The following is a 24,429-nucleotide window of genomic DNA, read 5'->3' on the forward strand; positions in this document are numbered from 1 at the left end:
CGTCACAATCCCGATGGTTGCAAATAAGACAATCTCTTTTTTGGGGCACTCAAACTAATATATGCATAAGTCTTATAAAGTGATCATAGGATGGATGAAAAAAAAAGGGGGTTAATAAAACTTAATTTTTAATGAAAAAACCCTATAGGATTAAAAGTAGTGAGAATAGATACACTCGCTGACCTAATAAAACACACAACAAATATATACAAAAAAATATATTAATGCGTTGTATCACATAATTGCTCAAATGCGAATCTCTTGGCAAAAATGTCTTAGTTTTATCCCTTATTTGCTGGATTAATTAATCCCTAATCAGCAGGGATATACACAAAACACCACCTGCCTATGTTTCTAAATACGTGCACTCATGTAAACCACTGGAATCAATGACGTTCACAAAATTATGTTCGACAGGTGAACATAGATATTAATACTTACAATTTTTGCTCATTAAAGTGGTACTGTGTAATTATACTAAATGTGTCCCCACACCATAGAATGAAGCTCAAGGGTATGTTATATGCACACTGAAGATGAATTGAGAGGTAGCTGTTAAATATTAAATCAATTGTTGCATAATAAACAGTACCTCAGACAGTAGGGCATCGGATGTAATACCACCTTATGCGGTCTTTCAAAGAAAATTATTATAGTATGATTTAGATGTCTCTTGTATTTAGTGTAAATGTTAATTAAGATCGGCATCAATTACAGACCTAATTGAGCTCCTAACCACCATTTGTAGCTCTTCATAATATACAATCCCAAAAACATATTATTGCAGTCAAGCAAATAGGTATATAGTGACAAATAATATCAATTAGTAATATGACATTCAATCTGCCATAACACATGTGGATCAATAAGTATATGGTGGTAACTATTATCTCAGTTCTTTTTTGCTCTGCATGACCTTCAATGTGCTATAACACATATAAATCAATAAGACCAACAATAGGACCAAATGCAATCTGTCAGTAGTGATTATTACAGTGTGAACTGAAAGTATCTTACATAGCCTATAATGTTTCTCATAAGGGCTTATATGCTGAGAATGTACACAAGCGCTGTGGAATTTGTGTGCGCTATATAAATAACTGGTAATAAATAATAAATAAATATTATTATCCTAAAAAGATGGTGATGATTAGGCCAATTTGGTGTGCAGCGTGTCTAGAAAAATGATTCTATAGTACCTACTATAGAGGCAGCTGCGGCATAATTGTAATGAGCATAAGAGTACTGTGGTTTAATAGAAGGAAGTAAAGCCCAGGGTAGAGAAAGTGTTACTCAAATTCTACTTTCCCTTGTCTGATACATCGAACAAGGGATTAGAGAGTGGATGAACACTGTCCCCAGGAGAAACAACAGAAGACGCTTCTGCTGTCTGGGAAGTAAGCCGTGTCACTCCCCTGTTACCAGGGTGGAATTGCAGGGAAGGTCACAGGCTTGAGCCCAGATGAGAGAGCGCTATGAAGGGGAAAAAAGTACCTTTGGTCCTCAGATAGTGGGACATAGACTGCAGGAATGGTTTGCCTGTGATGCTGCTTGCAATGAGCAGCCCGTATGACGCGCGTTTCACCTGTAAGTATGGTCACCTGATCGCACTGACTTATGTTAAAGTCTGAGAGGTACAGGTACAGGAGTGATTCTCTCCATATTTTAAAGAGGCAATCAAATAAAAGACAAAAACAGGCTGGTTTTGCCTTTTAAATGTTTTTCTTTTGAATGTTGAATGTTTTCTGTTGAATTGCTTTAAAAATTTGAGTAGACTCTCCGAAATTGTGCATCTCACAGGCTATTACATAAGCCACATTGTCTGCAAACCAATATATTATGTAAATTAAGGTACTTTGGACTCCCATATTTACTCATACAGCAAAGGGTATATAATATTTTTGCAACTTTTTAATTATTAATGTGTTTACAAGATGTTTTTGTCTGCATATTTATAATATCTGTAATTTTAAAGCAGACAGTATATTGTATCTGTGTATTCTGCTATATTGTCATCTATATTTATTGAATTTTGAAACTCTGTTTCTATAAAGTTATCTGTTAGTATAAGTAACTAAAGGGGAGTAACAAATTTTCACCTCTTTTTTTCAAGTGCTAATGAAGTATATTTTTTCTATATATGATTTATTTTGGATGTTTAAAAAAAGTTTTTCACACTTAGGGGTAAATTTACTCATGTGACAGTTTTTAGAAGTGAGCTTTGGAAGAGATGTTGCCCATAGCAACCAATCAGATTCTACTTAACATTTAACTAGCACCTTCTAGAAGATAATAGCTAGAATCTGATTGGTTGCTATGGGCAACATCTCTCCTAAAACTCACTTCTAAAACACTCACTTTAGTAAATTTACCCCTTAGGGGCCCATTTATCAACGAGTTTTATCATGCGCAGCGAGTTTTTAAAATGAGTTGTGTATGATAAATGGTGCTCCAGCCAATCTGCTCCCAACTGTAATTTTTCAAACAGATGACAGTTAGGAGCTGATTGACTGGAGCACCATTATCCTACGCAACGATTTTTAAAACTTATTGCGTATGATAAAACTCATTGATAAATGGACCCCTTAGTGGTTTATTCAACACCTGATCATGTGATTTTTAGTTAATCATGTTTTTACAAATTGATTTGAAACCATAAGAGACTTTTTCTATTTTTCTCTTTATGTTACTGTATATTACATAGAGTAGTTATATTATGGTAAATAGATTTAAGGATTTGGATACTTTTTGGCTTGTCTCTATTTGATTTGGGCTTTAATTACTTTGATTCCATTCATTTAGATTTTTTTTACTCAACTTTGCTGTTTAGATTCTTGTAGAAAGAAATATAATATCTGGGCATATCTTCTGGAAATAACGGAAGTGTTCACTTCTAGATGCCAGGTGTTGGGGGCATCAGCAGGGGCATCTGTGGTACCAGGTAAGGGTCAATATGAATTGTTTTGGTGTCTCCTCCTTGAAAGGGAGCTTTCTTTTTGTTTTATACATCTGTGATTGGTGACATACATGTTTGTAATCAATTGCTTGTTAACTAATGATATGCTAATTAAATAGTCCTCTGTAACTAGAGCATGGTGTTAGGCACCTCTGAGGAAATTGATGAATAGCAACAAAATGTGTAAGGGTTTAATATACACATCTGGGATGCAATCGGGAAGCCGGCTGACATTATACCGACAGCTGGCTTCCCGACCGTCATATCCCAGTGAGGTTGAAATGCCCGGCATCTAGATGTAGACGCCGCTCATTTCACCGATGCCGGGAGACCGGCGCCCGGCATCCCGATCGAAGGGATTCCAGGCACCGCAAGTGGACAGCCACGGGGGAGGGAGGGTTAGGTTTAGCACACCCTGGGGGGACTTAGGGATAGGCACCCCCCTGGAGGGTTAGGGTTAGGCAGCGGGGGGTTAGGGTTAGGCACTTACAGGGGGGATTAGGGTTAGGCACTTGGGGGGGAGGTTAGGGTTAGGCACCCCTAAGGAGGGTTAGGGGGGTTAGTTTAGTCATTACTTACCTTACGACGATCGGGATTGCCATCGCTGTCGGGTTGCCGCTGCTGGGATCTGTTCCAGTGTCGGGCTGCCGCTGCCGGGATTCGAACCGGCGGTATTTCATACCGATTCCACACATCCTTCTATTGCTGAATAAAAGATGTTTGGATCACGGTTTTAGGAATATTTATGGATATGGGAGTATATTGCAGTGTGAAACTGCCAGAGGCTGGACAAGCACCAATAAAGTGAATAGAAACATAAGGACTGGAATCTATTGCAAGTATCAACGCTATATTAACTGTACCATAGTTTATGATTTCCTTTACTCTTTATGTGCCAATACTAAAACCTGGAATCAAATGTACTATAAATAGTAAACATTTTCTTCTAAGTCCTTTTCCATGGATGGTTGAGATTGAGTAAGTTCGTAATTATATGGTCTCTGTACTAGCTCTCATTTAAGTATATGTTTGTTTTCCATATGTTGTATACATTTTTTATTACGCTATGATGGTCATGGAATCTTGTTTATAAGTATTAATTCATTTGATTAATATTGCATAAAAAATAATTATGTTTGCAATCTACTTTTTTTTCAGTGCAATTATTTATAGTAGTAATTTCTGGTATGTTTACAGATATTAATTTGTTTTCATATTCAAATTTTTTTTATTATTTTGGAAAGAATTTTCTGGATATTCATTAATTTCCATCTTGATTTTGATAAACAACTGTTTACATATTTCATTAGTTCATTTTTTACTTGTTTGCTATGTTATTTTTTTGAGGAGAATGCAGTCTGCTTAAACACCTGCTTTTAAAATCTGATCATCTGAGAGCCTGATTAGGGCTATATTTGTGTATTTTGGCATTCCCAAGTCTCCCTGCTCACTAATTCTATATCATGTGACTAAGGTTGCCATAGTAATTGCATGACACTAATAACAACTATTAATTGTGAACAGCAGTTTGAATCACAACAATGTAAAAGTAACTCAATGGGGGAATCTAGTAAATACTGATTCTGTTGAGCAGCTTAAAAGTAATAAAAATCATATTTAAAAATAATAAAATCGTGAAATTATTTTCCAAGCTAAACAAAAAAAACCTTGAATCTAGTAAATTAGATGTACTCATGGAAATTGTTTCAATTATTATTGATTTAAAAAAACAGGATTTCAATATGGATGTCTGAAAAATCTTCAAGTGTTTTTCTTTGCTTTAAATGGCCCATTAAATTCAATGAGGTTTCCAGCATACTGTATGTGCTACATGCAGAAACCGCATGGAATTATATGGGAAAGCTGTATACATAAATATATCAAAACAAATAGTGTGCTTGATATTATTTTTAACACCAATTAACAATTAAGTAATATTTTTCTATTATGAAATAACATTGTTCACTTAATCAAATTAAACAATATTGTTGCACCCAATTATTTTAATAAAATATTTCCATCACAAGATTATAATTAATGTTATTTTCCACCTTTATCAATACGTAATGGTTGCCTTCATTATTAGTGTATTGGAAGTCCTCGCATTCTGATTGGCCACATACAGTAGCTCAAAGCAGCATGCTCTTTCAGTTATCTTTCCAGTTACAACCACTTTTATTGTATGGCAGATTATTCTGGCATTTATTTGGGCAGTTTTCAAAATTGCTGCTTGTTGAATCCGGCGGTTTCTATTACTACTAATGAAAACTCAATATGGCAATGCGTCTGAAACGTTCATATGTCTGGTGTTTTTTTGCGTGCTTGCCTTTAATAAATTGGTGGGTTTAAAATAGCTGAAGAAGCACCAGACAGCTGGTGATGTTGACAAATTGACCTTTAGTACATTTCTTCCCAAATCTTTAAAGATTTGGCAAAGTGGGTTTGAAAATCTAGGCCATCAATCTGATACCTCCATGTGAGAAAATATAAACTATTTACAGTTAGGCTTCATTTTCACTGTATATTTTGTTAGATATTTAATGAAACATTTTACCTTCAAATTTGCATGTATTATTAAAATTAAATATGAGTGCGTATAGTAACATTTGTTATTTTCAGATATGAGTGGTCAAAATAGATAAAACACCTGATAGCTATTTTTTTATGTGGTTTAGTGATGTGTTTACCATACACTTTTCATGCATTGTGCTTAAAGAAAGATAATATAATTGTAGAAATGAGCCTACAAGAAAATATTCATTCCTTTTGCTATGCAGTATTCAGGCAGTAGCGTCAAAGCAAATTAACGTGAACGAACCCTTAAATTAATGGCTCTTTATATAATTTGTATCAGTTGCCAAATACTGTAGCTAGAAATGTTTAAAAATCAAATAATTGTGTACTGTATCAATAAACAATCTGTCAAGAGTCTGCAGATACAGTAATATTGAAAGTAAAAAATATCAGCATAAAAAGCTATAAAATAGAGTTGTACAGGATATGCTGATTGCAGGATAAATTCTATCATTGATGCAAATCAAAGTACTAAAGGAAATCCTTTCTGCAATGTCCCAAGTGTCAATACTCCATATTCTAAAGCGCTGTAATGGTTACTAAGTCCTGGATAAGTAATGTTATTACATGCATCATTCCTTAAGTTCTGCCCTTAGATCAAACACAATTGGCCAAATGTAATAGGTCACGATTTGTCACTGCTTTAAATCCCATGCCAAATCAGTGAAAAACCAGCACTTTTGTTAAACTCTCTTTCACCATATTATTGTACATGTCTGATTTGTAGTACTGGTATTTTATAAATGCAGAAGGGTGATATTTTATACAGAAACCCATTATCTGAAACTGTTGTAAAGCCAGCAAATTGTTGCTTTTCTGTAATAATGTAATTCACAGAAACATTGTATATGAACATTTTCTCTTAGAGTCACTATGAGGAGCACTGCTAAGTAATGTAATAATTAGGTTAATGGCAGAAGCAGTGTGAAGAACGACAGGAATCATTTTTAAATGTAGTTAATTATATTTTAAGCATGATGTTACAAATAAAAAATAGATTATTCTTATATTTTTTTTAAATAAAATGAAATTATATCCACAGAAAGTGTCTTAGTTTAGTTATATTAACAAAAAAGCGTAAAAAAGGATAGTGATGAAAGAATGATTTCAATACCACCCACATTGTTGTGTTTTGTTATTTTACACCCTTGAAAAAAAAACTCCCTTGCTACTGTTATCTGTATATCGAACTTCAGAGTTCAGTCAGCAAAACCATAGTGCTCCCACTTCAAATGTATCATAACTTAACAACCTGCACACAAAATGTCATGTGGTAAGAAGAGATCATTAACAGTGTTTACACTAACACATGGATGAGTCAGATGTTCCCTCTTATACATACAGCATGCTTGTAACACTTAAATTCAGAATATTATTTTTTTTTATTTATATTGGACCTAACTATATGATGACATCTCCCTTCAGCAACACCTAGGAAATATAATCTATACAATTCAATATAAATATAAATATACTTTTCAAATGGTTGCTCTGTTGTTTACCACACACAATGTAATCAGGCCATGGCCAGTTCTGTGGCTACTTCTGCTGCTATCCATTTCTCTCACACACTTCGCCCCAATTTCGATATATATACATATATATATATATATATATATATATATATATATAAACTGTATATGATAGAGGATACTGCTCCTGACATTCTGCCATGCGAAACCACTACATATCCAGGTTTGATGTCAATCTACATGTTGAACAAGCAGAGAGAGTCTTTATTTCATTTCTAAAACTATATATATATATATATATATATATAGTTATAATAAAAATTGGACCAACTTGTTCTCTAAAGAGGCGGCTGCATGCATTTTCTAAGTAATTTCTCCTAATTGATTGTAAACAGACACTAATGATTACGGATGTGCTTTCTCCATTGTCATGACAGATTTCAGTCTAATAATGATTTAATCTGGACATATGACAACAGCATAAGGATCAAGCTGCACACTGTAGGGGAGATGTATCAAAACTTTGAGAGAGAGAGTTGAGAAGTTGATCATAGCAACCAATCAGCTTCTAGCTATCATTTATCTATCACAGTCTATAAAATTACAGTTAGAAGCTGAGACACTTCTCCAATTTATATCTCTATTAGTGTGTTCCCAATATGCTGGTGCTATATAGAAATTGTTAATAAATAAATAAATAATGCATTTTACACTTTGTTGCTGAGTATACTAGAGGTGCCATTTTTTAAAGAAACATACCTATATTCACTAATAGTGAGATCACTCGCCATAGCTTGCAATTGAAATTAAAATTGAAATTAAGTGGTTTCTAATTAGCAAGGATCATTTTCCTGGATAATTTTTATAATTATTTGAATATGATAAACTTAATGTTAAACTAATATTATAGTAAATAAACATTTCTGATATAATTCCTCTAACCATATACTATAAACAATTTATTTTAATCTAGTATTCATTAGTTATTAACAGTTATTTATTATTCATATGGGAATTAAAGTTTTTAGTAAAAGTGTTTAATAAATTAGAACACATTAACACGATCCTCTTATTTTTCTAAAATGGTACAGTAGCCCACTCTTTATTGAAACCACATGTAACAAATGTATTCAAAGTATATAAATATACTGTATAAGCAAAATCTTTCTTGTTTTATTGTTTTTTCAGTTAGTTCCCTCCACTGTCATCTATATCAACACAGTCAATCATTTTAGAGTGTCTGAGTATGAGATTTGACACTTTACAAAATGCCTTGAAATACTATGATTTTTTATTGTATTTTTTAGAATGTGGATGTGTTCCAGGATTTGCAGCTTTGATTAATGTTTTACATTACCCACAAATTTATTCCTGCATCCACATTCAATAAGGCAAATTCCAAACATTGCCTGTCAATTTGTTAGACTATTAATGTAATTTTTGAGTTGTCATAAGTAGAGAACATGTCCATTATGGCAAATATAAAGGCCTTTCATTTTTCTCAGCCAATTATAGTTGATGCATTATTCTTTTATAGTTCACTCAGTGATAATTGATTACTTAGTTTTAAGGCTTCTTAAAAAATAACACCTGGTTATTCAGGAATAGTCTATGAAGACTAGATCTAAATTTAAAATGTCCCGATGAATCTTCAAAATATGTTTGATTTGTTTATCTTTTGTATTGTAATAAATGTAAATATTGCACTTTTTGTTCTAAAACTATTTATTTAGAAAATAAAATATTTTGTTTATGCTGATCTCTTGCTTTTATCTTACATTACTTTTAAGAACCACATTTAGTGGATAGATTCTTTCTATTAACTAAGAGCAATTTGTATCAGGTTGCTCATAATTTTTTGGAGAGTAGAACAAATTATCTTGCCCTATTTCTATATACTGATTTGTGTATGTTGGAATGTTACTACCTAAAATCCACTCAGAAGTATCAAGGACCAAATGCAAGAATTCTAGCATTGACTTCTGAAAATAATAATTTTTTAATAATATATAGCATAAAATCATCAAAGTTGGTCTTACTCCCATTTAAAACTATATTCATGTCATAAATATACTGTTTAAAAACCTTTTATATAATTTGTGAAATTTTCTTTATAAATGTATACATCTTCTCTTTTGCCCATATATCATTGTGCAAAGGGAGTGCCCATGGCTGAGCCACATATTTGGAGGAAGAAATCATTCTGGAATTTCAAAAACATTTATTTTTTAAATGTATTCCATAAACTGTAATAAAAAATTTATTTGTTTATCTTTTAGTCAAAATTATTAACACTAGCAAGGCCCTTTTCATGCAGTATGATGATGCACAGTGTTTGTACATCAACAGTATGCCAACTATATTCTGAAGTTGTAATTTAACTCAATGAATAATCATAACTTCTCAATTGGATACTTTAAATATGGTGTTCAGAAATGTTAAAAGTTAATGAACTTTTAACCTATATAATAGACTGATCTGGTGGATTCTCAAAGTTTTTGTATATCTTCAGGAGCACATAAAATATATAAATTCTAGGGACTCATTTTTAACATAATAATTCACCATTATTTATTATGGCAACATTTAAATATTTTCTAAACATTAAATCAAGTATTAAAGTACAATTTTTTCACTAGGATTATCCTTTATTTTTTTATATTTTCATCTAATTGTAACCACCACACTTCTTTGAGATATGTTTCTTGGTCTATAAAAAAAATCTCCTCCCTTATCTATACTCTTGCCTACTGGCTACTAGCATTTGTGAAATTAATTTGTGTATCACAGAATTTCCCCACTAGGTGTCAGTGATGGCTATGCTTGGTCTAACAGTGGTCCCTGAATTGGCAAATAATGGGAATTCCTCAGGACTGGATAAAAGGGGTGGCAACAGGGGCTGTCATCCTGGGCCCCCACACAAGGTCAGTCCAACCTTGAAATAACTGAGAACAGATGCCCAGTGGGGAGGTTGGGAGCAGTTGGCAATTATATGTAGCAAATGGGGGCATATTGGGGAGGGCACTGTGGGGTATCAATTTTATTGGAGGATGCTCTCACAACTTAGTTGCCCCGGGGCCCCCACAAGCCTTAATCCTGCTTGGTATTCCTAGATACTGACTTTGTATAATAGTTATTCATTTGTTTCAATTCCTAGGAAAGATTTTAACTTTAGATTCATGCAGATTGGACAAACAGGAACTTATGTAGAGTTGAGCATATGACCATTTGTGGAGTGCACCTGACATATTTTTGACAATACTTGCTAAGGAACTGAACATATGCAAGTATTATCTTTTATTTATTGAAAGATACGGTCAGCATGTTGACACTAACTTTCTTCTTCAGAATCCATAGGGGACCCACAGGGATACCATGGGTTGTGTGTGGTTGGAGTGATCCAGGCACCAAACAGTTAAGCTTTAGCTCCAAGGATGCCTCAGTCCTTCTCCACATATACCCCGCCCCCAGTCACAGACAGTTTTTCGTTTGGTACTGGACAGGATAAGTTGCACCTTTTATAACAGGAGGACTGATATAGCAGTCCCAAGCTTTTTAATTTAATTACATTTTTTTCTGTCATCTGAGGAAGCAGCAAGGCGTCCTTATGGGCGCCTGTGCCGCTGCTCCAACTACTTCCACCGGCGCCGCAACACCAGTAAGTGGTCTGGTGATTGCTTGCAGCTCCACTGGGAACCCAGGGCTGCAGCCGGGCAACAGGGAAGATCAGGTAAGGCAACTTCCTGCTTGCAGGGAATCGTGTGTTGGCTATCCTTACTTTCAGCCGGAAGACGCTGTAGTGGGGCGACTGGTGCGTGTGCTCCCCCACTAGACCACCGGGGCAGTTTAAAGTTGGTGTCGGGGACCAGGTGAAGCCTGCAGCACCCGGTGGTTGATGCAGCAATAGGGGAGGTAGGCTCTCCCCGGGCAAGCCCTCCTCCAGCCCAGAGCGTGATCCTTCACAAGAGTTTTCCCACTTCTGGGCTGCTCCTCCTACTCACCCTCCTACTAGATGAGATGCTCAGTAGCCATTAATCAATGCTTTTTAGAAGCTACAGGTCTCAGGAGTGTCAGGTCCGGTTTCATTGTATATCTCTCCCTGGGGCCAGGTTATACAGTGCACAAATCCTACCATCCTTTGGAGGCTTGAGTAGTTGATTTAGTGCCCATTATAAGTATATTTATATGCATTGTATGTGACTTGTGCTGGTTCTGTTGTGTGATATACTGTCTTACAATTTCTGGCTGCCAGTTCTATCTATCCCTGCTGCTCTATCTTAAACCCTTAACTACCAGGTATGTAGGGGTTAATTATTACTTCACATTCACTTGTATTTGTGAAGGGTGTCACATTGCATTATTAACTAGACACTTAGGGGTAAATTTACTAAGATGGGAGTTCTATTTAAGAAGTGATGTTGCCCATAGCAACCAATCAGATTCTACTTCTCGTTTATTTAGCACCTTCTAGAAAATAATAATAATATGCTATGGGCAACATCACTTCTTAATAGAACTCCAATCTTAGTAAATTTACCCCATATTGTGTGCTACTTATTGGCTATTTCTATGTCTTCCAAAGGCAAGGATAAATAGGAGGCTGAGGCCCCTGTGATGGTTACATGTAAATCCTGTTTTGTGGGATTGCCTTCTCAGGATTTCATGCAGCAGGGTCTATGTGCTAATTGTTATAAATCTGCTCACCAATCCACCTTACCAGCCCCGGTATATGAGCCACCCTGGGTGTCCTCCTTATCCCAGGCTATGATTCAGCTAGTGGATCATTTATCAACTCCCATGCTGCCTCCTACTATGGAGGACGTATAGAGAGAGAATAGGAGAGTTCCAAGAATAGAACCTTGGGGAACACCTACTGTAAGAGGCTGTGGTGGTAAGGAGTCATCGTGAGAGCAAACAGAGAAGGAACGGTCAGAGAGGTAGGAGGACAGCCAGGAGAGAGCAGTGTCATGTAGACCAAGGGAGTGAAGGATATGCAGCAGTAGAGGGTGATAAACAGTGTCAAAAGCAGCAGAGAGGTCTAGGAGAATAACCAGGGAGTAGTGGCCCTTGGATTTGGCAGCAAGGAGGTCGTTTGCTGACTTTTGTGAGGGCAGTTTCAGTGGAGTGGAGAGAATGGAAGCCAGATTGAAAAGAGTCAAGGAAGGAGTGGGAGGAAATGTGGTGAGGCGGTTGTAAACAATACGCTCAAGGAGTTTGGAGGCAAAAGGAAGGAGAGAGATCAGTCGGTAGTTAAAGAGAATGTTAGGATCAAGGTTAGGTTTTTTAAGAATGGGGGAGACAAGGGCATGCTTGAATGCAGAAAGAACATTGCCAGAAGAGAGGGAGAAATTAAGGAGGTGTGCAAGATGGGATTAGGCAGAAGAAGAGAGGTAGCAGAGGAGGCGAAGAAATAGAGTTAACAAAGGTAAGTCTACCATAAATCTTAATTTCTTCTTCAGGGTCCACAGGGGATCCACAGGGATACCATGGGGATGTCCTATAGCAGTTTCCCTAAGGGTGGGGATGCTCCTGAGCAGAAAAGAGAATCCGATGCCCAAAGGAAGCATCCTGGGAGGCAAAGGTATCAAAGGCAAATAGAAAGTATGGTGGACGCTCAAATCAGCTTAATGATATTGCCCAGGTGCTTGTAAACCTCTGAATTCTGTTATCATGTAGGATTCAAGTATTTTTGCCAATATTGCTGCAGTGTGCTGGAGGGAATATCCCTTTTCTTCCTCTGGTTCAGTGTAAACCCCGCCCTTTACAAGCACCTGGGCAATATCATTAAGCTGATTTGAGCGACCACCATACTTTCTATTTGTACTTCTGAGAGGCATGAAGGAAGCCAGCATTGGGAGGATGTTCTGGTCCTTATAGTGCCATTTAGAGGTTTCTGGGGTACCTCCTCGGTGAGTCAGCTCTCAGCTTATATATGTGCTGTTATCATGCAGTACATTAATTGTAATTATATGACCCAGAGTGGGTGCTACTATTTGGTAGCAATAATTATTTTGGGGTGAACGTTTGGGCGTAGGGCCCCCGGGGTTGTTCTGGCTGGGCCTTTTTCAGGGCATCACCACTTAATTCACATAAATATTTTTTCATCACTTTTCTATTTGTTTGTATATTATCTGAGTAATTTTAATTCTTTCTTATTATATTAATACTTATTGATTTATCTTTTACACATCTATACTTTACACTTCACTATAACCTTTCTTCCATTTTAGTGTGATGCCCTGGGAATGGTCCTTGGCTGGATTATTTTGGGGTGCCTTGTGCCTCGGACGTGAACCCCTTAATGTTAGAGACGCCGGTATAGAGGAGCCTTGACGTTGGCCCGGCCCTTAATCATATATTTGCAAATGTATGCAACTAATACCTCTGAATTCTGTTATCATGTAGGATTCAAGTATTTTTGCCAATATTGCTGCAGTGTGCTGGAGGGAATATCCCTTTCTTTTCTCTGGTTCAGTGTAAACCCCGCCCTTTACAAGCACCTGGGCAATATCATTAAGCTGATTTGAGCGACCACCATACTTTCTATTTGTACTTCTGAGAGGCATGAAGGGAGCCAGCATTGGGAGGATGTGCTGGTCCTTATAGTGCCATTTGGAGGTTTCTGGGGTACCTCCTTGGTGAGTCTGCTCTCAGCTTATATATGTGCTGTTATCATGCAGTACATTAATTGTAATTATATGACCCAGAGTGGGTGCTACTATTTGGTAGCAATAATTATTTTGGGGTGAACGTTTGGGCGTGGGGCCCCTGGGGTTGTTCTGGCTGGGCCTTATTCAGGGCATCACCACTTAATTCACATAAATATTTTTTCATCACTTTTCTATCTTCTTTTTTTTCTGTCTTTGTGAATTGTGTGCACTGTAGCTGCACGTGCATCAACAAAGGAGCAGCGCCAAGCGTGCACCTGTGTCCCATAAGTAAAGAGCCGGCTGGCTCATTTCTTAAAGGGTGGTGTAACCGACAAAGTGCACTAGTCTGCAACAAAAATAAAAAATTATTTTCTGTGTTTGTGTGCGCCTTAGCCGCACATATATATCAATATAACATAAATGAAGGACCAAACTTTCTCTGATAAAAATAAAATAGGGAAAGATCAAGAACCACTTCCTCCTAGTGCTGAAGCTGCTGCCACTAGTCATGACATAGATGATAACATGCCATCAACGTCGTCTTCCAAGGCCGATGCCCAATGTCATAGTAGAGGGCACATACAATCCCAAATGCCAAAGTTCAGAAAAATTACCTTAAATTTTTTTTAAATCATCTGAGGAGAAACGTAAACTTGCCAATATGCCATTTATGACACGGAGTGGCAAGGAACGGCTAAGGTCTTTCCCTATGTTCATGAGTAGTGGTTCAGCTTCACATGATGATGGAAGCCCTCCTCCCGCTAAAAAAACCAAACGAGTTAAGCTGGCAAAAGCACAGCGAAGAACTGTGCGTTCTAAGAAGATATCACAAATCCCCAAGGAGAGTCCAAGTGTGGTGGCGGTTGCAATGCCTGACCTTCCCAGCACTGGACGGGAAGAGGTGACTCTTTCCACCATTTGCATGCCCCCTGCAAGTGCTGAAAGGAGCACCCACAGTCCAATTTGCTGATATGCAAATTGAAGATGTCACTGTTGAAGTACAACAGGATGAGGATACTGGTGTAGCTGGCACTGAGGAGGAAGTTGGCGAGGAGGATTCTGATGGTGATGTGTTTTGTTTAAATCAGGCTCCGGGGGAGACAGTTGTTGTCCGTGGGATGAAAAAGTCCATCATGGTCATGCATGGGCGGAAGGCCAAACATTCCACCTCTTTGGTCTGGCAATATTTCTATCCAAATCCGGACAACAACTGTCTTGCCATATGTACCATATGTAAGGGTGAAATAAGTAGGGGTAGGGACGTTAACCACCTAGGAACATCCTCCCTTATACGGCACCTGCAGTGCATTCATAAAAAGTTACTGTCAAGTTCAGAAACTTTGGCTAAGACCGTAAGCAGTCCAGGGACACCTAAATCCCATTGTCCTGTTGTATCCAAGCGCCTGCAAACGACACCGTCAACTCCCTCCTCGTCAATTTCCTCCTTAGTCATGATCGGAAGTAGTCCTGCAGGCCATGTCACTGGCATGACTGACTCTCCTATCCGGGATTCCTCCAGAGGATCCTGCATTGCTACGCCTACTGCTGCCGCTGCTGCTGTTGCTGCTGCTGGGAGTCGTTCATCATCCCAGAGAGGAAGTAGGAACACCACTACTTTTACTAAACAATTGACCCTCCAACAGTCCTTAGCGAGGAGGATGAAGTATGACAGCAGTCATCCTGAAGCAAAACGTATAACTGAGGTCTTGACTGCTATGTTGATGTTAGACATGCGTCTGGTATCCACCATTAGTGCAGTGGGATTTAGACAATTGATGAAGGTAGTGTGTCCCTGGTTCCAAATCCCATCTAGATTCCACTTCACTAGGCAGGCGATACCGAGACTGTACAGAAACGTCAGAAAAAGTGTCCTCAGTGTCCTGAAAAATGCAGTTGAACCCAATGTCCACTTAACCACGGACATGTGGACAAGTGGAACAGGGCAAACTAAGGACTATATGACTGTGACAGCCCACTGGGTAGATGTATCACCTTAGGCAGCAACAACAGCAGCGTCACCAGTAGCAGCATCTCAGAAATGCCAGCTCGTTCCAAGGCAGGCTATGCTGTGTATCACTGGTTTCAGTAAGAGGCACACAGCCGACAACCTCTTAGAGAAACTGAGGGAAATCATCGCCCAGTGGCTTACCCCACTTAGACTCTCCTGGGGATTTGTGATATCTGACAATGCCGCCAATATTGTGCGGGCATTATATCTGGGCAAATTCCATGTTTTGCTCACACAATAAACTTGGTGGTGCAGAATTTTCTGAAAGCGACAGGGGCGTGCGCTTTGGGTGGCCCCAAAAATTTCTGGCCACTTTCGCCATTCAGCAACTGCGTGCCGAAGACTGGAGCGCCAGAGGATGGAGGAGCAGCAAAAGGCCATTCAAGCCTATACATCCACCTATGACATAGGCAAAGGAGGGGGTATGCACCTGACTCAAGCGCAGTGGAGAATGATTTCCGTGTTGTGCAAGGTTCTCCAGCCCTTCGAACTTGCCACACGTGAAGTCAGTTCAGACACTGCCAGCTTGAGTCAGGTCATTCCCCTCATCAGGCTTTTGCAGAAGCAGCTGGAGAAAGTGAAGGAGGAGCTAAGACGGAGCGATTCCGCTCAGCATGTGGGACTTGTGGATAAAGCCCTTCATTCGCTTTGCCAGGATTCCAGGGTGGTCAATTTGTTGAAATCAGACCATTACATTTTGGCCACCGTGCTCGATCCTAGGTTTAAAGCCTATGTGGTGTCTATCTTTCTGGCCGACACAAGCCTGCAGAGGTGCAAAGACCTGCTGGTGAAAACACTGTCAGCTGAAGTGGAACGTGACATGTCATATCCTAAGCAACCCGCTGGCAGTGATGCAGGGCAGGCAGGACCAAGTTTGGACATCTGGTCCGGACTGAAGGACTGGGCAACAATTTCTGACATGTCTACTGTCACTGCATATGATACTGTCACCATTGGCAGAATGGTGGAGGATTACATCGGTGACAGCATCCAAGTAGGCATGTCAGACAGTCCGTACCTGTACTGGCAGGAAAAAGAGGCAATTTGGAGGCCTCTGTACAAACTGGCTCTATTTTACCTGAGTTGCCCCCCCTCCAGTGTGTACTCCGAAAGAGTGTTTAATGCAGCCGGGAACCTTGTCAGCAAAAGGCGTAGGAGGTTACTTCCACAAAATGTCGAGAAGATGATGTTCATAAAAATGAATTATCAACTCTTCCAGGGAGACCAGCCTCCAGAACGTACAGAGGGACCTGTGGTGGTGGATTCCAGCGGGGAAGAATTAATACTTTGTGAGGATGAGGATGTACACAACACTGAAGAGGGTGAGGAATCAGTGGATGAGGAGGATGATGACGACATCTTGCCTCCATAGAGCCAGTTTGTGCAGGGACAGATTAATTGCCAGCTTGTTTTGTGTGGGCCCAAACGAACCAATCATTTCAGCCACAGTTGTGTGGCAGACCCTGGCGCTGAAATGATTGGTTTGCTAAAGTGTGCATGTCCTGTTTATACAACATAAGGGTGGGTGGGAGGGCCCAAGGACAATTCCATCTTGCACCTCTTTTTTTCTTTTCATTATGTACTGTTTGGGGCCTAGTTTTTCAAACTGCCATCCTGTCTGCCACTGCAGTGTCACTCCTAGATGGGCCACGTGTTTGTGCCGCCCAATCGTGTCGCTTAGCATAGTCATCCGGCTACCTCGGTGCAACCTTTTGGACATAAAAACACTATTGTGAGGTGTGAGGTGTTCAGAATAGACTGGAAATGAGTGGAAATTTAGGTTATTGAGGTTAATAATAGCATAGGAGCAGAAAAACCCACAAATTCTGTGATTTTAGCTGTTTTTATGCTTTCTTTAAAAAAAATACAGATCCAAAACACAAAACCCAGAACCCAAAACACGGAAGGGTGGTTTTGGCAAAACCAATCCAGATCCAAAACACGAAGAAAGATCCAGATCCAAAACACAAAACACGAAAAGTGGCCGGTGCACACCCCTAATATATATATATATATATATATATATATATATATATATATATATAGTGACAAGAATCACATAGACCGGGTAATTCCATCAGTAGCTTAATTGCTCGCCACATGCAGGTATACAGGATATGGCAGTTTCACAGGCAAGATATTACACAAAGTCTTTCAAACAGCAATATTTCTTCAGTGGACCAGCAGGTCCAGGAACCGTAACACTAGTCACCCTTGGGCCTATAAGCTGAGCGACTATCTCACTGTCAGCCTCAGTTTCCCCAGTGTCTCTTCAGTTCTTAAACCAGCCTCATGCAGGTGTCTGTAATCAGATGCCTTCTAGATTCTGATTGAGGCAACACCTGAAATGGACATTACACATTCCTAATGCTTTTGCTCTGCCAAACCTGTGAGATCTGGATATTCCACTTGTACCTCATGTGAAATTATGCTGACCTTTTCACAAAAAATATATATAAAATATAAATATATATAAATTTATAAATAAATGTAATTAATATGAATAAATTAAGAATTCCTAATATTTTTGAAGAGTTCGAGTCTGCCTCTGACTTGATCTATTTTTTTCTTCCTGACACATTATTGCAGAATTAGTTTCTGAGCAGTAATGGGCATTTGGTCACTTTCTTGATATTGGGGAAAAAAACATTATATAACAAATACTAGTAATGGGTTGATTAGAAGAGCAAGGAAATGTTATTTAAATATTGTATGACTAATATTATAATAGTAAATATTTGAGAGACAGAACATTTTCAGTAAGAAACTAAATATAGAAAATATTTGGTAAGAATTAAAAAAAACATTACTGCTACATTTTTTAAAAAGCTACAATTACTTCTACTACTAATACTGTTTATGTTAAGTGTATGTATTCTATTGCACATCATCATCAACAACATTAATTTATAGGTACCTGGAGACAGTAGGGGCAAATGGGATATAAGTGGATACAGAGGATGGAGAGTATGCTGAGCTTCCAATGACTTCAATAGTTTGTATTATTTGTATTACTCCAATCATGTGTTTATTATTATCTTTTGTTTATTTACGTGTCATAGAAAGGAAAGAGGACAAACAACAAGTTCCAAAAGGACAGACTGATAGAAAAATGTCATTACTTTACATAGACACATATTATTTACACATATAAGGTTAGAGGGAGTTATGGAAAAAGTTTCCTAAACTCCTCTTCCTCAAATTTGCCAAAGTAGAAAAAAATGTGCAACAACATGTCTTAATGAGTTTATATATTACTGACTGCAGCTAAAATAACACTTGGTTCAATTGCATGAAGTAAAATAAATTGTACTGTAGTTAGCAGAGGATTTATACGACAAAAATTGCATAACGAAATATAACAGTATGACAGTATGTAAAAATTTATTTATGCACCCGTGTTGTCGCCTTACTGTTAGATTCTACTTCTAGTCAATATTGTATGTTTTTCAAGGTGAAATCTAAGGTTTTATAATTTATTGCTCCACATTTTCTCTGCATTTCCTTACTTTCAGTTTTCAGCTTTCCTGTTAACAAAAACATAGTTTCGACAGATACTTCCCATTTAATTCAATCATTTGCCTATTCATAAAACAATACCTGTATGTTACTTTGTTCTTCCCATGTTTTCAGTTTAGACTGTCTGATTAAATATTGCTCATAGAAACTGCACTATTTCTGTAGACTTTACTTTTTGTATACATACAGTACGGTTCCCAGGTGCAGAGTTGACCTAAATTAAGTTACCTATTTAAGTATACAGAGAGGAAGGAAGTTAAACGACAAGTATCTTAAATATAATAGTATTTTATAGCAATGTTGTGAAGTGCATTAAGCATCAGTTCTGTAAGGCTAAGCTTTCTCAGATTGGCCGCTGGATCTCCTCTGCCAGGACCAGGAAATTTGCATATAAGGACACAGACCCTGACCTTGACACGCCCACAATGCCCCCATTTTGTAAAACGCTCACCGTCCCACCCCCAAATGGCTGCAGCAGGTCAATCATACTGTGGCTTAGGGGGCACTGAGACCATGGTCGCAGACAAAGATCAGCAGTTCGGCACATGCACAGTACAGATCCTGCACATACGCCAATTGGGAAACATCTGAGTTGTGCATAAACCATCAGGTGTACATACAACTCTTAATCAGGTCCTATAGCTTTAAATATGTTAATCCTTTATTCAGATTACACTAGTTTGGCCCTTGGCATCACCTATCATGTTGTATAGCTGTGTATGTATATAGGTAATTATTTACAAACAGTGGGCATATATACCAGTAGCAACCAAACAGCCAAGGGCATCGGAAAGGGGGGCAGCTTGCCAGAACGATTTTATTACCCCCCATCATAAAATCATTCCAACGTCCCTGCAAACGGAAATTTAATTTGTTAATTCTAGTGCAAATCAGATCATGGATCAGTGCTCAGAGGCATACTGTAGGTGTGTTGTAACTAACCCACATCCCCCTGTATGGCAGTTCATCTTTGAAGTTACAAGGAATCAGAGGTGTAAGGATAGCACAATAGGGGTGAATGTATGTATGGCTGAGTGGTCCTGATTCACAGTATTGATTAATATGCATAGTGAACTGTCCCTTGTGTCAGATAACCTGGTATCAAAAGGGGCTGATCAGGTATTACCTTCAGTGAAAGTACTGTGTATCCATGGGGATGCGGAAGAGTACCCCTATGTACTACTGCTGGTGCTAAAAAAGCTACCAATAAAAGTGGTAGTTGCCGTAGCCCCAATGTCTCCCTACCCAGTGATCTCCAGCCGTGACTTCCCGCTATTACAAGAGATTATTGCCTGGTGTGACAGTGAAGGGAAACCGGCAGTGGAGGTCCCATAAAAACAAGTACTATACTGTACCACAGTCACAGTGTACAGCCATGGTTGTACATTGTACAGAAGGTGTGTTTTTCGTAAATGAATTTATTACTGCCTGCATTGTGTGCACAGATAAAATGTGTGGATTCTAACATACTGATTCAATTGCGTCCGCAGATCGATCGATTGTTGAACACTACATATGCACCGGCGCTGCGCCTGTGCGACGCACTGAAGAATCCATCGCAGAGTGAGTTACAGTGATGTTTGGGGATGGTGACGGGGGAGTGGTTGGAGAAACTCAGGCCTGTCTGTCCGTTTGAAAGCCGTTTCCTGGGCGTGCATAAATTAGCTATTGCGATTACATACACAGCCTGAGTACTCACTGCGTGTGACGAGACTTGCAGTGTCTGCGGCTGGTCAGACCTGGTGTAAATGTTGCTTGATGGGCTGATGTGCGTTGATGGTACCGATGTATATGCAGGAGAGCGAGGTAGTATGGATATGAGAAAGCAGCAGTGGGCGTTTCTATGCTGGATGAGCTATGGCAGGCATTAGGATACATTCGCAGCTGCATTCCGAGTGAATTTGCAGTTGTGTACGCAATAGCGATCCTTACTGAAACACACAACGCTCTGCACGATTGGTTTAGAACATGCGCAGTGTGAAAAGATACATTTGGCATCAGTCCCAATGTGATCTTATTCTGTCATGAAATATTTTATAAATGTGTGATATCTTCCTGGAATCAGTAGAGACCCGACTATCGAGATACAGATTTTTTTGTGGCATGAGTGACAGAATTGTTGAGTGATATGTGAAGCTTTTCTCAACACAGCATTAACATAGTTATTAATGGTAATTAAGCAATCATATCCAGTACATATAGTAATTCAGTACATATGAACCTAACATTGAGATCTACTTTAAATCTCAAGCAGCTCTTGCATCAAGTATTACTGTACACTTGAAAAAAAAAATAGACTTAAATAAAACATCTGTATCGCAGGAGTATCCTCTTATAGTTCAGAGCTAAGTGTGCTCTTTAACCAGCTTTCCTATTGTAATGTAATTTACAAGTAGCCTCAACAAAGTGATTTTATCTGCAAGAAATCTTGAACCGACAGTATGTTCCAATTAATGATTTGCATTTTTAAGCATTAAGTTCTAAAAATGATATTATGGAAAAACCTTAGTACTTTAATTCCTTCCTCGTGTAAGCTATAGTTGGCAGGACAAAAGCCATCAAGGGTGTAATTAAATGCACTTCAACAAATTCAGTTTTAAGGATCATCAACAGTTTGTGTCAGTTGTTTTTCTCATTACCTTTCAGATTCACATAAGTTTTGCATTAGGAAGGAAAGGGTGATTTTAGATTCATTCGGTTAAAGAAAACAAAAATGGGTACGTGCTAATTTTATAATGAGAGAACATCGCAGTTGACCTGGTTCTGCCCCCGTCTGCAATGCACAGCTCCACAGTCACTCCGCACACTGCAGGAATGAGTATTGTGACTGACACAATGGGAGGAGTAGAGGCAGGAGTGTTACAAGTTTCCACATCGCTAAGATTGTTCAAAGTGAACGTCGGACCCGTGTTCATTGATACTCCGCCTACCTCCTGTTTGTCATTCTGGGTCTGATCCGGATTGGCTCCTGTGTCCATATCCTGCTGCTGTGAACGCTACTCCGATGCTGGTGATAGCGTTCTCACGTGTTTCCGGTTGTGGCCAGTCTTCTGTTCATTCAGTCGAGTTCCAGATTCCAGTTTGCCTTATCTATTCTCTGCCGTTTATTCCATCCAGGCGGCATGGTCCACATAACACCTGCTGTTTGCTGCTTGTGTCTTCTAGGCGGCACGGTGTGCATCTCTGCCGTTTGCCGCTTGTGTCATCCCAGCGGCACAGAGTGCGCTCACATGCTAAGTGCGCAATCCAGCATCCAGCGGCTTGTGTCAACCCGGCGACATTGGCTGCACCTCAGCATCCTAAGGGCCTGATTCAGAGCCGGACGCTCTGACAGAGCGCTCGCTCTGAATCAGGGCCCTCCTACCTAAAAATGGAGCGGCCTCCTGGCCGCTCGCATAGCTGTGGGTGACCACCCACAGCTTATGCGAGCGGCCAAAAAGATGGTCACGATGGTCATGACCATCGCGACCATCGGGCGTGCAACGAGACCCTGCGGTAGGGTCTCGCTGCCGCAAGCCTAGGAGTGCTTTTGGCTCTATCAGAGCCAAAAGCACTCCCACTGACATCACTAGTGATGTCAGTGGGGCCAGACCCAGACGGTAGAGGGAACGCCTCCGTCTGGGCAGCCACGCCCCTGGCACGCCCACCAAAGGGGGCATGCTGTCAATCACCATCGACAGCACGCCCCCTTTGGTGTGAGACCCACAATGACGGCTTGGCCGTTGTTATTCGGGTCTCAATCATGCGCACGATGGAGCCGCCTCCGTCGTGCGCATGCGCACTTGGGCAACATCAACCCGCTGGCGAGCGCTCAGCGCTCGCGTGCGGGTCTGAATCAGGCCCTGTGTTTGAAAAATTACAGATATAACCTGGCACGCCACCGGCACGCCCACCAAAGGGGGCGTGCTGTCAATGAACATTGACAGCACGTCCCCTTTGGTGCTTCCCCGTCGCTCCCCGGGTCTCGCGCATGCGCACGACGGAGCTCCCTCCGTCGTGCGCATGCGCACTAGGGCACCATCGACCCTCTTGCGAGCGCTCAGCGCTCGCGAGTGGGTCTGACTCAGGCCCTAAGTACGCAATCCAGCATACCAACGCCAGTGGCAACTCGGCGACTTTGGTTGCACCTCAGCGTCTAAAGTGCGCAACCCAGCATATCAACACCAGTGTCAACCCGGCGACATTGGTCGCATCTCAGCATCATAAGTGCACAATCTGGCGCATCATCATCGGAGACTTTACAGTCCAGAGGCTGCATCTTGTACTTGGGCCCACAGGCCACAACAAGCCAAGACATACCAGCCCGCAAGGCTGCCACACAACCCAAAGGCTGAATCTTATTTATGGCCACAGGCCGCTACTTGCCAAGAGTTCGACCCTCAAGGTAGCAACCTTATTGAGGTTATTATTGAGGTTTAGTCATGTAACCCGGACAGAATCCGGCACAAAGTATGGCAGCCGAGATCCAGGTGCTAACTCAGAAAGTGCAGGAACTTTCCATTGAGGTTGAGGAGACGCGGGCCGCAACTGCCCATCCAACGGTTCGTGAGCCCAAGCTGAATATGCCTGACCATTTCTCGGGGAGTCGCAATGACTTTGTTAATTTCAAAGAAAGTTGTAAACTTTACTTTAGGCTCAGGCCTCAGTTCTCAGGTTCAGAGGTCCAGCAAGTTAGGATTGTGATTTGCCTTCTGCAAGGGGACCCACAGACTTGGGCATTCAGTCTCCCCTTGACTTCAACAGCTCTTCAGATTGTGGATTCTTTGTTCTCGGCTCTAGGGTTACTATATGATGACCCAGACAAGGCAGCCATGGCAGAGGCTAGCCTTCGGTCCCTGAAACTGGAGTTCCGAGCAGTGGAGGATTACTGTACTGAGTTCCGGGAAGTGGGCCGTGGACTCTGGATCGAACGATCCTGCTCTGCGGAGTCAGTTCCAATGGGGGCTATCAGATCAGTTCACAGATATCCTGGTTCAACATCCCTCTGCAGACACACTGGTTTGACCTTATGAGTTTGACTATCAGCATTGACAAATGTCTCCGGGAGTGCAGGTTGTAGAAGAATCTGCCATCCCTAGCTCCTCGGTCTCCTCCTTTGGGTCCCTTCTGCTGAACAAGAGGAACCTATGCAACTCGGGGCTTTCCTTCTTCCTGCAGAAAAATAACGGAGGAGATGCCCACTGGGATTGTGCATGTATTGTGGAGGTAAAGGACATATGGCCCAACTTTGTCCCATCAAGTCGGAAAAAG

The sequence above is a fragment of the Taudactylus pleione genome, unplaced genomic scaffold (genome assembly GCF_031769625.1).
Source record: "Taudactylus pleione unplaced genomic scaffold, aTauple2 ptg000089l, whole genome shotgun sequence".
NCBI classification, from domain to species: domain Eukaryota; kingdom Metazoa; phylum Chordata; class Amphibia; order Anura; family Myobatrachidae; genus Taudactylus; species Taudactylus pleione.